Source organism: Haemaphysalis longicornis, unplaced genomic scaffold, assembly GCF_048455015.1.
Source record: "Haemaphysalis longicornis isolate Haplotype H1 unplaced genomic scaffold, Haemaphysalis longicornis Haplotype H1 scaffold_11, whole genome shotgun sequence".
Lineage (NCBI taxonomy): Eukaryota > Metazoa > Arthropoda > Arachnida > Ixodida > Ixodidae > Haemaphysalis > Haemaphysalis longicornis.
In genome coordinates, this window is record NW_027526214.1 from 128,008,791 (window position 1) to 128,023,188 (window position 14,398).

Genomic DNA, 14,398 nt, shown 5'->3' on the forward strand with positions numbered 1-14,398 from the left:
CTCAAATGAAATCAAACAGGCTGTGTTGAATATGCTCGGAGGTTTTCATTTGGTATTTCTCAAAAGGAAGACAACAGGACTATCAATAGAGAGTCAACAAAGACTCGACTGCAACTCAACAGACTTCTCGCAAAATACTTTCAATTGATATGTCTGAACAGGAACTCAAGAGAAAAAGTGTATTGAGAGTTCACAGGAAGTCATTTGGAAATCAACAGACAACTATAGTCACTACTATATATCAACAATAGTCAAAATCAACTATAGTCAAAAGACTTTTAATTAAAACACAGCATTCAGTTTCGATTCAAACGTGGCGGCCAATTTTCAACGAGAACTCAATACAAAAATTCTATTCAAAGTCAACCGACAGTCAACACAACGTACTGAGTCAAGTCGAGTTACTTTAAATTCAATCTCATTAACCATTTTTGTGAGGGGTAATGCTGGCTCGTGGCCTAGTGGTCTGGAGCGCAAGGTATTTTGCTTTTCATGTCGCATTTGAATCCCCGCGATTTCTTCGTTTTCGGCGGATGTTTTCTAAACTGATTCACCATTTTTGCGATGTAACGCTCATTGCTCCCCGAGCGAGTTCGCAGAACACGCGCAGACTGACACTGACGCGCTAGCGAGTTTGCGGTGGTGTGCTGTTGACATAGGCACAGACTGCTTGCGGGTAGTGGGCACAGGCTAGAATCAGCAAACCCTTGGTCTGGCGCGAACACGCTTTTTACGATCCAGGCATGAGTGAGGCAAGCACCAACGACGGGGGAAAACCACATGGCCTGCGGTGACGCAGAGGGCGTTCATCCACTGCGTAGACATCGGCTAGTGATATGTACAATTCCAAGCCATCCTGGTAGGCTTAGCTCACGCACTTTACAGCCGACAATATTGCAGAAGCGCGGTATTGCGATTACTGATATATCGAGAACGCCCATCAAAAGATAACGTCGGATGGGAAGCATGTTGTTTGAGTGAACCGAAACCGAAACTTGTTTGAATGCTAGCCTTGGGCATCGTCCAATCACGTAGCACCTTTACCTGACATCCCTGCGGTTAGTTGGTGCAGCCACATAGTAGTTCTTCTTCAAAGCTTTACAAATAAATACCGCCTTATCGCACGGATAAACGATGAAACGTGTGTTCTTGAGCCGGTTTACGTAGTGCAAGCAAAAACGGGAGCTTGACAAATTCACTTCAGCGTTCCTGTAAGGCCCTCTTTATTTTTTCAGGACCAATAAATTGGGTCCCCGCTCAAGCCGTTGGTAGTGCAGGGCAGAGAGCTTCGTCCTTCAATAAACGTAAACATTCAAGTGCTGATCATTCGTGCGATCATAATCATTGTGGTGTATGAATAAGATTGATACCATCAATACAATAAAACGTCGACGAAATTTTGTTGGTACTCCGCAATTATTCCTTGCAAAGTTCTACGTAAGTTTGTTTACCGAAACAATTGAACCATGCACCTGAAGAGACGTGCGACAAGCATGTGATCCCCTACCTCCAGTCATGCGGTCTCACTGCGTAGGTGCACCCAGAGGGCCTTCACCGGCTCAATTCCATGCTCGCTGTGCCGCTGGGCTCGCTGAGCATACGGCGCACCGTATCGTTGAACGCATCACTGGCGCATTCGATATGCTCAAAGCATCACGGAAAGCCCTTTGCATATTTATTTTGTTAATCTTTTCACCAAACACGGGTTTCGCAAAGTTCGCAAAGAAAAGTTCGCATAGATAACCAAAGAAAAGGCACGATTTTCACTTACCGACATCCATTTCTTACTGATATTCGCTGCAACCTCTGCACTAGCCGCTAAACAGGCCAAATACGCCTGTTTTTCTGGGATAGATCCAAGCCTCCTAGTTTATTTGCTGACTATATTTTCGCAATAACTAAGATGGCGCAAGCAGATGCGGGAGCATCTCAAGGTCAAAAACCTAACGCCGCGTTGAGAGAGAAAAAAAGAAAGAGTAATATGGCTGCATAAGAACAAACAACTGCACAAACATGCTAGTAGCGAAGCAACCTTTTGAGATAAATTCCTGCTTCAGAGTTATACACCTAGTAATTTTTTGTTTCTGTCTCGCAAAATAGAAGAGACTTCTTTTTCCCCGGCAGTACCAAAGACGAACGTAATGAACACGCCCAAAGACACGTCGATGCATTAAGACTCTTCCCTGGAAACCGATGCACAGAAGAGGACAGAAAGGAACACGGAGCACGATATAATTGCGCGCTTTGCACTTTGCGCCGCCCAGCAAATGAGCCGCTGCGGAGCGGCCGTCTGTCTTTTGACGCCTCCTTCGCGCGCCTTTTCTTGGTCATTCCGTCGGTACCGTCTATGATCCTCGCTTTGCGCCGAAGGTGTGAGCCATTGCGGAGATATTTGCTGTCACTGCCGCCCCCGTGTTTGAAAATGGCGGTGTCAGTGCGGCGCCTAACCCACATAAAAAAGCCCCTCCGTCCTCCTTCTGCACTCCACGCGCAAAATTGCCCGTCCTTTTCCCATCAAAACTGTCAAAGCTCCGTGTATAAGCTTATTTTAAATACTTGCGTGGCCATTCTTTCTTGCTTCAGCTTTCCTCTAAGTTTCATTCAGTTCAGTGAGCGCCTTGTTCATTTCTTGTCTTTGCTGGCCGCTCAGAAATTTCCATCTACGCAAACAGCGACGACGACGACGACGTGTATAAGCCGACTTTTGACAGGCTCGCTGTTTCGCAGCCTTTATTACCCCGAAATTGTGCCCGTTTCCAATTTTGGTTAGAGGCCGTTTTTTGCTATTGTTCCATAGCAACTATTGACGGGAAGCTTTTCGTTAGCTTTGCGTCTGTCTCCACTCATCGTAGACACGAAGCTTGCGCTACATTCCGCATTCGCAGACGCACGGCCGTGGCGAAGACCTTAATCCGTCAGCTTCAGTTTTTCTTGTCAGTGAAATTCCCCTCCCTTTCTTCGTAAACTGTTGAAGCGTTACCCCCAACGACCCGTCGTGGTGGCTCAGTGACTAAGCCCAAGGACGCGGGTTCGATTCCCGGCCGCTTTTCAGATGGAGGCGAAATAGAAAAACGCCCTTGTGTCGATATTTTGGCACGTTTGAGATTCGCACGTCGCTAAATTAATCCGGACGCCTCCACTACAGCGCGCCTCGTAGCCCAGCGCTTTACCGCTGAGCGACATCCGCGCTTTGCCAGTGGTGGAACAAGAACTGGTCAGGGCGGCTGCAGGGACGCGTATCCCGTGACAGGTGAAAGCGAGGGCGCGTAAGCAGAACGGGTGGACGCCCGCACTCTGGGGAGGCGATCCGGGTCGCCAGTGTGCCTGTACAAGCAGTTTGCGGCAAAAGATTAGAAAAAACGTTGGCGCATTTAAATCACACCGATGGTGCAAGGCTGGATTAAAAGCGGAGGTGGGGGTCGACCTACCTTCTTCCAGTTTGGCTAAGTCTCGCTAGGACTTGCTGGGCTCTGATGATGTTCTGGCTAGGCTAGGCGAAGTGCTGAGGGGTGAGGAAAGCAGCTCCGGTCGGCCCTTCACACTGACAGCGCGTCCCAGAGGGAAGAAGCTACGGTGACCCCACTTCCGCTGTTTCTGCAGCCTTGCACCACCCGGTCAAGCTGCGCCAATTCCTCGCGTTTCAGTAGCCCAAGAAAGACCATCACCTTTAGAATGGCGATAGTACGCACATGCCCCTCGGGCTCACACTCGAGCAGGCGGGAAGCCCGCTTTCACTGTCACAATTAATACCCATCTGCCCCCTTTACAAGTGGCGCAGTTTCTTCTTGGTTATTTTTTATTGACACCTCGACCAGACCGAGCTCAAGAGCTGCGATATTTAAAAAAATTACACATCTCCACGCCTAGAATGCCGAGGGTGTGAAGCACTGGGACGCAAGTTGTGTATTGCCTGTGTGATGAGAGTCATCGTCCGTGCGTGCTGATTTACTCAGAGACTTAAATTATTTTCAGTTGTAGTAATGAGCACTGTAAATGACAAGCGCCACACGAAAGACCGTTTGCGTCCCAGTACTTCGCACCCTCGGCATTGTTCACGGGGTGGAGATGTGCGATTTTTTAAATGCAGAGCATTTCAGTAACTCACGATGTCACCCGCGTTCACGTCCGAAGTCCGCACCGTCGTTGTCCCTACTATATAAAAAAAATACTATCCGGCGCCCGGTTTCGATCCCTCGACCCTGCGGACGGAACGCAATGTACATGGTGCTGTATACCCACTGCGCCACAAAGCCGACACAGAATGGGACGCTACGAACGCGCCTTATATCGTTGACTCATTCAAATTACTGCTGACGAGCGCTCTCTCGTCAGCAGTTGCCACAAGTGCAACAACATTAACGTAACGCAAACTACTTAACGTCGTGCGCCCCCGGAAATGCTCTGCATTTGATCGTGCCCCTCGCGAGGGGGATGTTTCACTGCGTCTTCTCTCGGTCGCGGGACCCATGGCGCCATCTGGCGGAGGCGCGGCAGAACTCGTAGCACTTTGAAAAGATGCGGCGCCAGCCAGCTGTGTGTGTGTTTTTTTGTTTGCGTTTTGTACCCTTTTAGGTGGCTTGACTCACTCGATTATAATGCACGGACGCCAACGGACATTGCGAGGTCGTTGTACACTTCACTGCCTATTTTCTATTCAAATTCCGTCTGGCGGCGTCGTCTAGTGGTAGCGTATTGGATTCCTTGTGTGTTGTTGCGGGAGTCGGTGGTTGGAATCTTGCCGGTGCTGGTTTCCTTCTTTTTCTGCGACTCCCTTTGAGCCGTTCGTCAACAATGCTGTGTGCACAAATACCAACGGACGGACATTGCGAGGTCCTAAAGTGCGTCGCACCTAACAAAAGCTAAGAATCACGCGAACAGGACGTAGTATTCAACAAGTTTTTGACAATAATCTCCAGGCAAGAATTAATACTTCAACTTTGGAAGCACATAAAGAAGCATACCTAATTGCAGAAATTTTTCTCTAATTGCTAACTTTTCAGCCGCGGCCTCCTAGTAACAAATACTTGCATACTTGCTTCCTTACCAGCTAAAAGAATAATATTGTGTGATAATCACACTCCGACCTGGAAAACGGAGTAGACAACATAAACATAAGCAGAATATTTCAACGTTTTGTCGGTCGCGATCCAGAGGCGGAAAGTGTCACGTATCACTAATGTAAGGAGTAGGCATCAAGTATGGTAGGGCCCTAGTGCACCGGCGGAGGGCTCGTATCTGTTGTCGGCTAGCGCCCGATTGCCAAGGTAGCTAACGTCAGACAGCGGCGGCTAAAGTGCTGGAGGGCTTGCACCTGGAGAGCTTGCATCTGTTGGACATTTACAGAAGCCTGCGGAAGAGACGCCGTTGTTGTTCCCCACGGAGGAGAAATATTCAGTCCAGTCGCCCTCCAAACAGGACGGCGTAGGTTCCGAGCAGTTTCGCCTCATCCGCCCAGCCCTCAGCAATATCCAGTGCAGGCGAGGCGGCGCAGGCTCTGTGGAGAGAGGTCGACATGCATACGCTAGTTGTGCCGTCCTAACGAAAATATTTTGCAAGTTTTCTGGGAATGCATGGGTGGATCCCGGGACATGGCGTCCTGACGCTCCAATGGCTACGAGTCATCGTGCGATTTCCCAGCAATGACCGCAGCCTTACCAAGGGGTTCACTTGAGAGTTGGGCGAGTTGGCACCCCACTGAATTAGCCCGAGAGCGCGAACGACAGGACGAAGAGTGGTCACACGGTGCAGCCGCCTCAGCGCTCGTCCGTCTCCCCACGGTGCACTGTTCGTCCTTCGTCCTGTTTTTCGCTCTGTAAGCATTAGTTGCCAAGGGGCCAGCCGGGCAGCAGTGCGAGGCCCAGAGTTCGGCTACGGTGTCGACCCGTAATTTGGGGAAAGGGGTTCCGTTCTGGTTAGGGTTCAAGCCTTTCGGGTTCGGTTCCGGGTTTGGCTCCACCATCCTGTTCCGGCTCCAACGGCCTAGGGAAAAAAAGCAGGAGTACTGCATTTTTTTTTACTTTTTGGTGCTGCGTTTTCGTTTCTTCGTTTCTCTGTCAGGTCGGTACAAAAAATAATTAATAAAGTAGTTTTGTTTTTTGTAAATGTTGACATGGCCGACTTTACTGTACTGTAAAATCCACTGCAAAATGTTTTCCATTGGAGGCCAAAAATTTCAACACTAACTGATGCGCAATAAAAAGTTCGCAGCGGCACTTAGGGCTGTTTACGTGTCTTGAGTGTATAAGCATTACTCTTTGTGGCCGCAAGTTCATTAGGTTCATGCATTTTAGTTCGTTGATGCAGCTAGTTTATTTTCACCTTTGGCGCATAAACCCGCAGTTTCATAGACAGCAGTTGCATTCTTGAGGAAGCCAACAACGACTCTACGTAGCCGCCGCGGTGCCGTCTTGTGCTCCGCTCCCATCGCCGACCAGGGACGGGCCACACCTCATCTTCAAGTAATGCTTCCTTGGGCAGCCTGTTTCGCGGGCACGCAACCCTTCTGGGCAGCACAGAGCCTGCCCGACCGGCATCTTTTTGATGCCGTCAAATTTCGCCACGCACTCGCGCGCGCACACACATGCACACACATCACATGCACGAACGCACGTATTTTTGCTCAAGGAGACAAGTACGGCTTTCGCATTGAAAAGGAAATTGGTTGGTCTCCTACGCCTTTCTGTACCGACACTTTCTACGACGTGTTTTCACGCGGGAGCATTAGCAGCGCGGGAAGTCGAATACTGTCCGGCGACGCCGTCAACCGCCACCTGCACTCCCCCTGCCAGCGTCATCCAAAGGGAGAGAAGCTATGCAATGACGCTATCGGACTTCCTTTGCATCAAAAAGGTTGATTCCTGTTGGTTCCAATTTATTTTCTTCTTACAGTCTTGCCTCGTTGAAATACTTGTCTCGAAAACCCTTGGCTGAACACAAAGAAGGCACTAGGCAGCTATTACTCACTTCAGTGCGAGATGTCAATCTCTCTCTAGAAACAACATAAGAGCGCAATGCGTGCATAAAGAAGGAAATATTCAGGTTGTCGCCACCCAAGAACTTTCCGGCTTTTTTGTGCGCGACTAAATTTTCTGATTGGTTGAGAGGGAGAGCGCCGCAAAATCTGCAAATGCCACGGACCCCCGTTCAAATCCACACTGCGTAGGTGGTTGGAAAGCAAAGCTGTGAACGAGCCCCACAACAATTCTAATGCGACGTCCCTTGAATTCACACACGTGGCTCCAAAGAGAGTGAAACCGGAGATTCTGCCAGCCGTTGCCTGTAATTCGCGGGGCGACGTCCCGAACACAACAGCAGCGTCGGCCACGGCCGGGCTAGAGCGGCGGACGCCGCCGCTGTAGCCCGGCCGTGAGTCGGGCGATAGAAAACAGAGAGAAGCGTCTTTCGAACGCCGAGACGGCGGAACCTAGCCATCCTGGTGTGCAAGCTTGGGGCTGCACTAGTGCGCGACACGAGCGCAGACACCGAAACAATCCGGCACGTGAGCTTAGTGATTCCCGTATATTTAAACTAAATAGTTTCGTAAGTTTGAGAATTGCGAGAAGCCGTAGAGAACTTTTATAATCGCTGTTTATCAGAACCAGTTGATGCCAAAAACCGTCCGTCGTGGCGTAGGTGTCGGAACAAATGCCGGGCGGGCTTCCCCATCTTTGTCCCAGCAGCTAAGGTAATGCAAGCGGAAGTTGCACTAACTGCTGTACGCTGCACAGCCACCGGCAGGCGCTTTTTTTAAGTGCGAATGCACTTTATAAGCGACCCTGAATTCCGGTGACCGCCGTCCGTCCACATAGCAACAGCTGCGGGTGCGCGCGCTCCTCGTCTTCCTTGGCAACGGGGGGAGATGGGCGCGCGCTGCCTGGCCGCTGACATGGCACATACCCACGTGGGGGATTGGCCCGGAATCTCCTCGTCTTCCTTGGCAACGGGGGGAGATGGGCGCGCGCTGCCTGGCCGCTGACATGGCACATACCCACGTGGGGGATTGGCCAGGAATCGGGCGTGAGAAGGGCTAATGCACCCGCTTAAAGGAGTACTGACACAAAATTTCAAAGCTGAGATCCGCTCTAGCAATCAAGTACAACGACAACACAAATAGGTGTCTGTGCATGGCACATACCCACGTGGGGGATTGGCCAGGAATCGGGCGTGAGAAGGGCTAATGCACCCGCTTAAAGGAGTACTGACACGAAATTTCAAAGCTGAGATCCGCTCTAGCAATCAAGTACAACGACAACACAAATAGGTGTCTGTGAATAAATGCATCTTTCTTTCTTTGTAGTTGTGTGTGTGTGTGTGATCTCTCTTTCGCGAACATTACCGAACCGCGCCAATTCAACTCGTGCATTCGCACTTTCACATTCTTCCCCTCGGGGAAATGCGGGGAATTTTTTTGTTTTCAGGTGGGGCTGCCCGTGGCACTGAGAGCGCACAAATACAATTAAACACGTATACTTGGCAACATAAATATTACAACTTGTGGCCTTATATTGAGCCGTCCTCGTTCATGGCGTTGCTCAGCGGGAACGATAGTATAACCGCTCCCTTCAGATCACGTTTGGAAGCCTCCATCGTGCTTGGGCAACAAGGATTGCAGTGCGATCAAGCTCGATCGCGATTGAAGCCGTGTATCAGCGGCCATCCGAATTCAGCTCGATCCGGATCGGCTCAGTCGTGATTGAATCTGCCCGTGTGACGACGGTATCAAGCTGTTGTCAATAAAGACCCCATCTAGATCGACCTGACCATTCTGCCTGTAGTGAAATGGCGGGTACAGCGGAGACTTCAGCCTCCATCGTTTTTTTACGATCAGAGAAAGCCTACATTCCGCGCTTTTAATATACGATTGTAGAGGCTATCTTGAGGATCAAAGATCGCACGCTCTAATCAGGAGCTTCCTTACTTTTATTCAGGAGGACTCTTTTCACAAGTCATCAGTTCAATGTACAAGACCATAAAGTATTAGATTGCTTAGTCCGATTATCGGGAAAGTTCATCAAATTTACCGGGGCGGCTGAGCGTCGCATACTTTCAGAGAAAACCACGCTCAGTGGTAATGCGAAACTATCCTTGCGAAGCATGCTAACAGTCCCATAGTATCTTCTAATTCCTTGTGTGAGAACAAATGTGCGCAATTTACCGTTGTAAATGGTATAACAGTAGATTATTCTAAGAATTATAAACGGAAAACAACATAACCAAATTAACTGAAGCATTGTCCAATTTGGCCAATAGTCAGAAATCTGGCAATGGTCGTCCGCCGCCGGAAACAAAAAACAAAACAAGACATCGCAAGTTCAGAAATGAAAGAGATGTAACGAACTCGCTATAGTTGACATCCTCCCATCACGCTGACGCAGCGCGAGCGACAGAGGCTCTGTTAACTTTCTTGTCTGACTCGGGATTAATCCAGGTTCTTTAACCTTGGGATCCTCAGATTCTTTCTCCTAGTGCTGCAAATTTTTCTACGTTCCGAACTGATCTTATTTCCTTCCCCCATTTTTCATTGTTACTGCGTACTTCTTCGCCTTTTGTTTTTTTGTTTTTTTTTTCTTTTTTCGCCTCAGTATGTTCACCCCCATCTGAAGTAGCAATCCCCGCCGTTTGTGGGGCTAAACTCTTCAGCGGCCATTACAGATTTCTCTCTCTCTCTTTCTCTCCAATGTCCTCCCGCGGATTGATTGATTGATTGATTGATTGATTGATTGATTGATTGATTCAATCATCACTTGAAGGGTTTTACGCGACAACGCAACGGAGGCGATGAGGCGCGCCATAATGAAAGGCTCCGGACTAATTCTGACCACCTGAGGATCTTTAACCTGCTCCGAAATCTTCTACACACGGGCGTTTTTGCTTTTTGCCTCCATCAGAAAAGTAGCCGCCGCGGCAGGGAATGGAACTCGCGCCCTCGTGCTGAGCAGCATAACGCCCTTGCCACTGAGCCACTGCGGCGGGTCCTCCCACGCAACTAAAAGCGCAAAGAATAAGAAACCACATAGGAGTAAAAAATAAAAATATAACAATGAAGTCGGAAAGTCGTATTTATTCCAGCGCCCTTACGCAAATAACTCCACAACAAAAACAAAAATATAAAATATAAAACTAAAAATGCACTGGAGAAATTGTGCAGGCCTGTCAGATTCTGATAACAAAAAAAAATTCAGTATCCCTTCCCCTCTGTGAAGGTAGATGATCGGCGAAGCAGGAATCCGCACTGTTGCTAGTGTGGCTCCCTATATGTTTTTGCTGCCTCCCTCTTACGGCGACAGAAGAGAAGTAAATTCACAAAATTTGGTCCACCTTGCACTAGTGGTTGTGCCAGGTTGGAGAAACAGCAGCACGGCTGGCGGCCCCACTCCCTTCGTCGGAGACACGTTGCAGCTCGCATAGATTTCCGAACTTCCCGCTGTGTGTTCTCCATGAATGGCAGGCCCGGGTTGTTTTGTCCGCAGCCTTTCACATCTCTCCGCAAGTGGACCGGATTCGGCCGCACTGGAACACTCGGCAACCGGCTTCACGAACCCGGCGTCTACAGCGCGAACTCCGCGTCTGTACTCCCCACTTGAGGCACGAACGCTGGTGGACTGGAGAGCAAAAGAGCGAGAAGTGTGCTCCAAGGTCGAGTTGGCCGACGCTCCTCACGAGGCGCACGCTCACTTGCGCTCGCTCTTTTTCCTTGTCCTTTTTTTTTCTCGCTTTTGTAAAATTGTACGGCGGAACTGAAAGCCTAAACTTCTAGTTACGCCGTATAGCCACTCGTCTATGCGGCGTAAGAGAGGGAACGGCAACCAACTCTAACGGTAGTTGGAGAACGGCAAGTCGTCTTGCCGTCGGGACCGCCGCTACCTATCACGCGTTTCCTATCACTAGGCATTCCATACCCCGAGGCGTAGACTCGGCAGTATATAGCGAGGGGGGGGGGGGCCTACAGAAGCGTCCCATAGCAGGAGGCATTCCACGACGAAACCCTACACTCGGGAGTAAAGAGAGGTGGTCATCCTCACCATCACACCGAAGAGAATAGAAATGGAGCGGAACAGATAAATAGACAAGAAGATAATTTTACCCTTGCCGTCAACTCCCTAATACGCCGCAGCGGAAACGAGCAGACAAATCGAAGCCATTAGTTGAGGGGGATCGATAAGCGAAGTTTCCCAAGCAGCACGAATACAAAACTACAAAGCCCTTCGACAACGTGACGTGCAAGCAAGACGTCTCAGGCGCTCAACTGGACATTCGTGTTGTCGCATTCGCCACTCATTACAAGTGGCCAGGTGTCCTCGTACTAGCATTATCTATATGAGCGTGTACTTACACTGAAAATGGCGCCTTTTGTTAGCTAATCAACTCAAGATGCTTATCTAAGTGATGAGATGTTTAAGGTTTTCTCATACTGTCATGCAATTTTCGCTTCAAATTAGCGAGTGTATTTTCGCACGCTCCAAACAAAAATGCCTAGAAATCCAATTACAAACATATTGTTACGTGGCGGCAGGACAATGATGAGGCGAACCATGGGCGATGATGGAGTGATGTATTGACAAGATGTTGCCGCAGAACGATGCGATCTATTTACAAGCGGCAATGATCGCTCGGACCAGCCGCATCCTCTTCGTCGTCTTCGGTGACGGGTTATGGCGCTAAGGGGCATTGATAGGTGTTCCGTGACATCACCCCCCCCGGCGGAAGACGACCGTCCCGGTCGAGGCCAGGGTGGCGACGCGGATGAGCAAAGGGATGAGAACATGTACAATGAAGTCCTTGCCGCCACTGATTATGGTGATGGTCGCGATGAGCACCGGTCCCGGAACAGCTGTGACCACCACCGACCCAACGAGGCAGCGTCCAAAGCTTTCGGAGAAGCGCCGGAGATCTGGGCGGGGGGACGTCGTCAGCTATACGTCTGGTCGTGGCTGGTCAGTTCGTCTGGTCTCGGCGCAGCATGGGCAGGGGACACGGGGCTGGGGAATGTCGCGTCCATGGCTCACCGGGGCTGGGGCGGGCCGACGCTTTCCAAGAGCCAGGACGAGACCGCTTCATGAGCTGAGACGGGGTGAAGCTCGGGGCCGGGATGAAAATGAAACCCGCACCCTCCACCAAAATGTTACGTGGCGGCAGGACAATGATGAGGCGAACCATGGGCGATGATGGAGTGATGTATTGACAAGATGTTGCCGCAGAACGATGCGATCTATTTACAAGCGGCAATGATCGCTCGGACCAGCCGCATCCTCTTCGTCGTCTTCGGTGACGGGTTATGGCGCTAAGGGGCATTGATAGGTGTTCCGTGACAATATATATGCGCTGCAAAAAAAAAAAAAAACAAACAAAGAAGCCGTTGTCTGGGTTGACCTGCTCCTTCCCGCCAGGAAAAATAATGCTCGTGGGGCGAAGCCGCTGCGTAGTGTTGTTATTCATTAGTAGGCACTGCGATATTTTTGTAGCGCTTGTTCTTTCTTCTGGCAGGTACAGGTGTCCAAACCAAGAATTCGCGGCTGTTTTTCGATATTGTGGCCCTACGTGCTTGGATTCCGAAACAATTGATCTTGTCCTAATTGCCCTCAGCCAAAATAAACACTGATGGAAATTACAGGCGAAAATAAAGCAATGAGTCGCCATTCGGTTTTTTACTCTTTATGGTATATTGATAACAAGAAAAGATCAAAAACTAACAGCCCGAACGTCGCACAGCTCTAAACTCAAGGAACCTGTGTCATGGGTGTACAGTGAATTACCAACCGATTTGAGAAGAAGCAATTAGTGTGGAAGGCCACGATATGTTTCCGGTTCCAACCTTTAGACGCTGTGGTTAATAATAAATTAAGTGTTTTCTCCTTCATCGCTGGCCAGAACGGAAACACAGTAACGATATGCTAAAACTCTCTAACATTGCATGGTTTAGATCCGTTTTAAATCCTGCGTTGGCACGACTCCCCTTCCGCAATGTCACTGCTGGGGGCAAAAAAAGTACAGCAGTCATCTCCGTCGCATAAAGTTCGTCAGATCTGTCCATCAAGAACGTGGGCCGGAGTCAAATTAGGCCGCAGGGCTTCTGAGAGTTCTCAACTCATTTCGTGAGCTGTCAAAGTCAGAAATAGGGGTTGCAGGAATTTTTTTTGAGCGAACTTGTGTTACCCACGTGCAGGAAGACAACGCCTTTGCTTTTTCATTCCCACAATTCATTATCCAAACGTGGTCGCTTCGTTTACTTCTATACTTCTGCTAGCCCCGGGGGTTAATGTTCACTCCGTGGGATCACTTACCTAAAGTCTGACCCGAAAAAGGTAGACACCGGACTGCTGGCTATATAATAAATATGCGAGTTGTACACGGGCATGGAAAAAATATATAAAGCTGGTAATTGAATATGGATCGAGGAAGAGTGTTCCCACCTGCAAGTTAGGAACTGCAGAGGACACGCAGGCTGGTCCGGCCTCGTACGTTTTGGATGGCAACGGCTTCGCTAAGAATGGCTGCTTCGACGACGTCCAGGTCTCTGCATGAGACAACGAAGTGCTTAGTCCGTTGCGCTCAAAAAACACAAATGCGCGAAAATATACAAACTGCCTAGCAAAACCACAACAGGCAGTAAATTTTCTACTGTCAGCGTTCGAGGAATCTTTCAGTCACGAATGGCCATAACTGGTCATGGTTCCAGTGGAATTGTTAAAAAGTTCATTGTTACCTGGTAAGCATTACCTGAAGGTGCCCATGACAGCAACAGAACGCGGATGTAAAGCGTAGTCTAGCAGTGTATTGGAACCGAAGCGTTGCCTGCATCAATTTGCCGTGGTCGGCGGTACCCGCAGTATTCTACCACACGTCATCTTGCTACTGAGGTCTCTATTGATTATTTTACCGCCTCATCTATTCCCTCTCCCATGTTCTCAACCGACCGTGGCAGTTTAGTAAGCCGAGATGAATCGGTTTACTATATCCGAGGTAGATATGCTCTTGTTCGTCCAATTATACACACTAAACATTTTACACCCTTTTTAGCCAAAAAGGGTGTGTAGCATAAGTGGAAAAAGGGTGCTGGGAGGCCATTACACCCTTTTTCTGGAATCTGAACACCCTTTTCCTAGCTCTGCACCCATTTTGTGTGAGAAAAATCGTGTTGATCAGCTTCAACACCATTGGTTTTTCTTGGGATGTTGAAAGGGTGTAGAAAAGGTGTTCAGCTGTTCATTGAATAAGGTCATACATGCATGCGTAATTGCACTCTAAAGACTAAGGCCTCCCCTCATATCCTCCTCTACTCGTAAAAAATGTCCAAAAGCAAAAAGAAATGTTTGGCTGCAATGATCGCTTGTTTCATTATACGGTGTGCCTCATGTCCCAAGGTTAGCTTTGGCCCGTGAAACATAAATTTGAACCTTTA

General features: G+C 49.1%; 1 protein-coding gene across 2 annotated transcripts in view; it reads right to left on the reverse strand.

The window, feature by feature from the left end:
• LOC144161005 (uncharacterized) overlaps positions 1-14,398 on the reverse strand; it is a 265,603-nt gene that overhangs the window by 75,174 nt on the left and 176,031 nt on the right. Inside the window, exon 2 of one of the 2 annotated variants that reach the window (XM_077692075.1) lies at positions 13,410-13,513. The exons of the other annotated variant lie outside the window; for it this stretch is intronic. The gene's annotated coding sequence lies outside the window, so the exon portion shown is untranslated. The remainder of the gene's footprint in view (positions 1-13,409; positions 13,514-14,398) is intronic. 2 annotated transcript variants of the gene reach the window in all.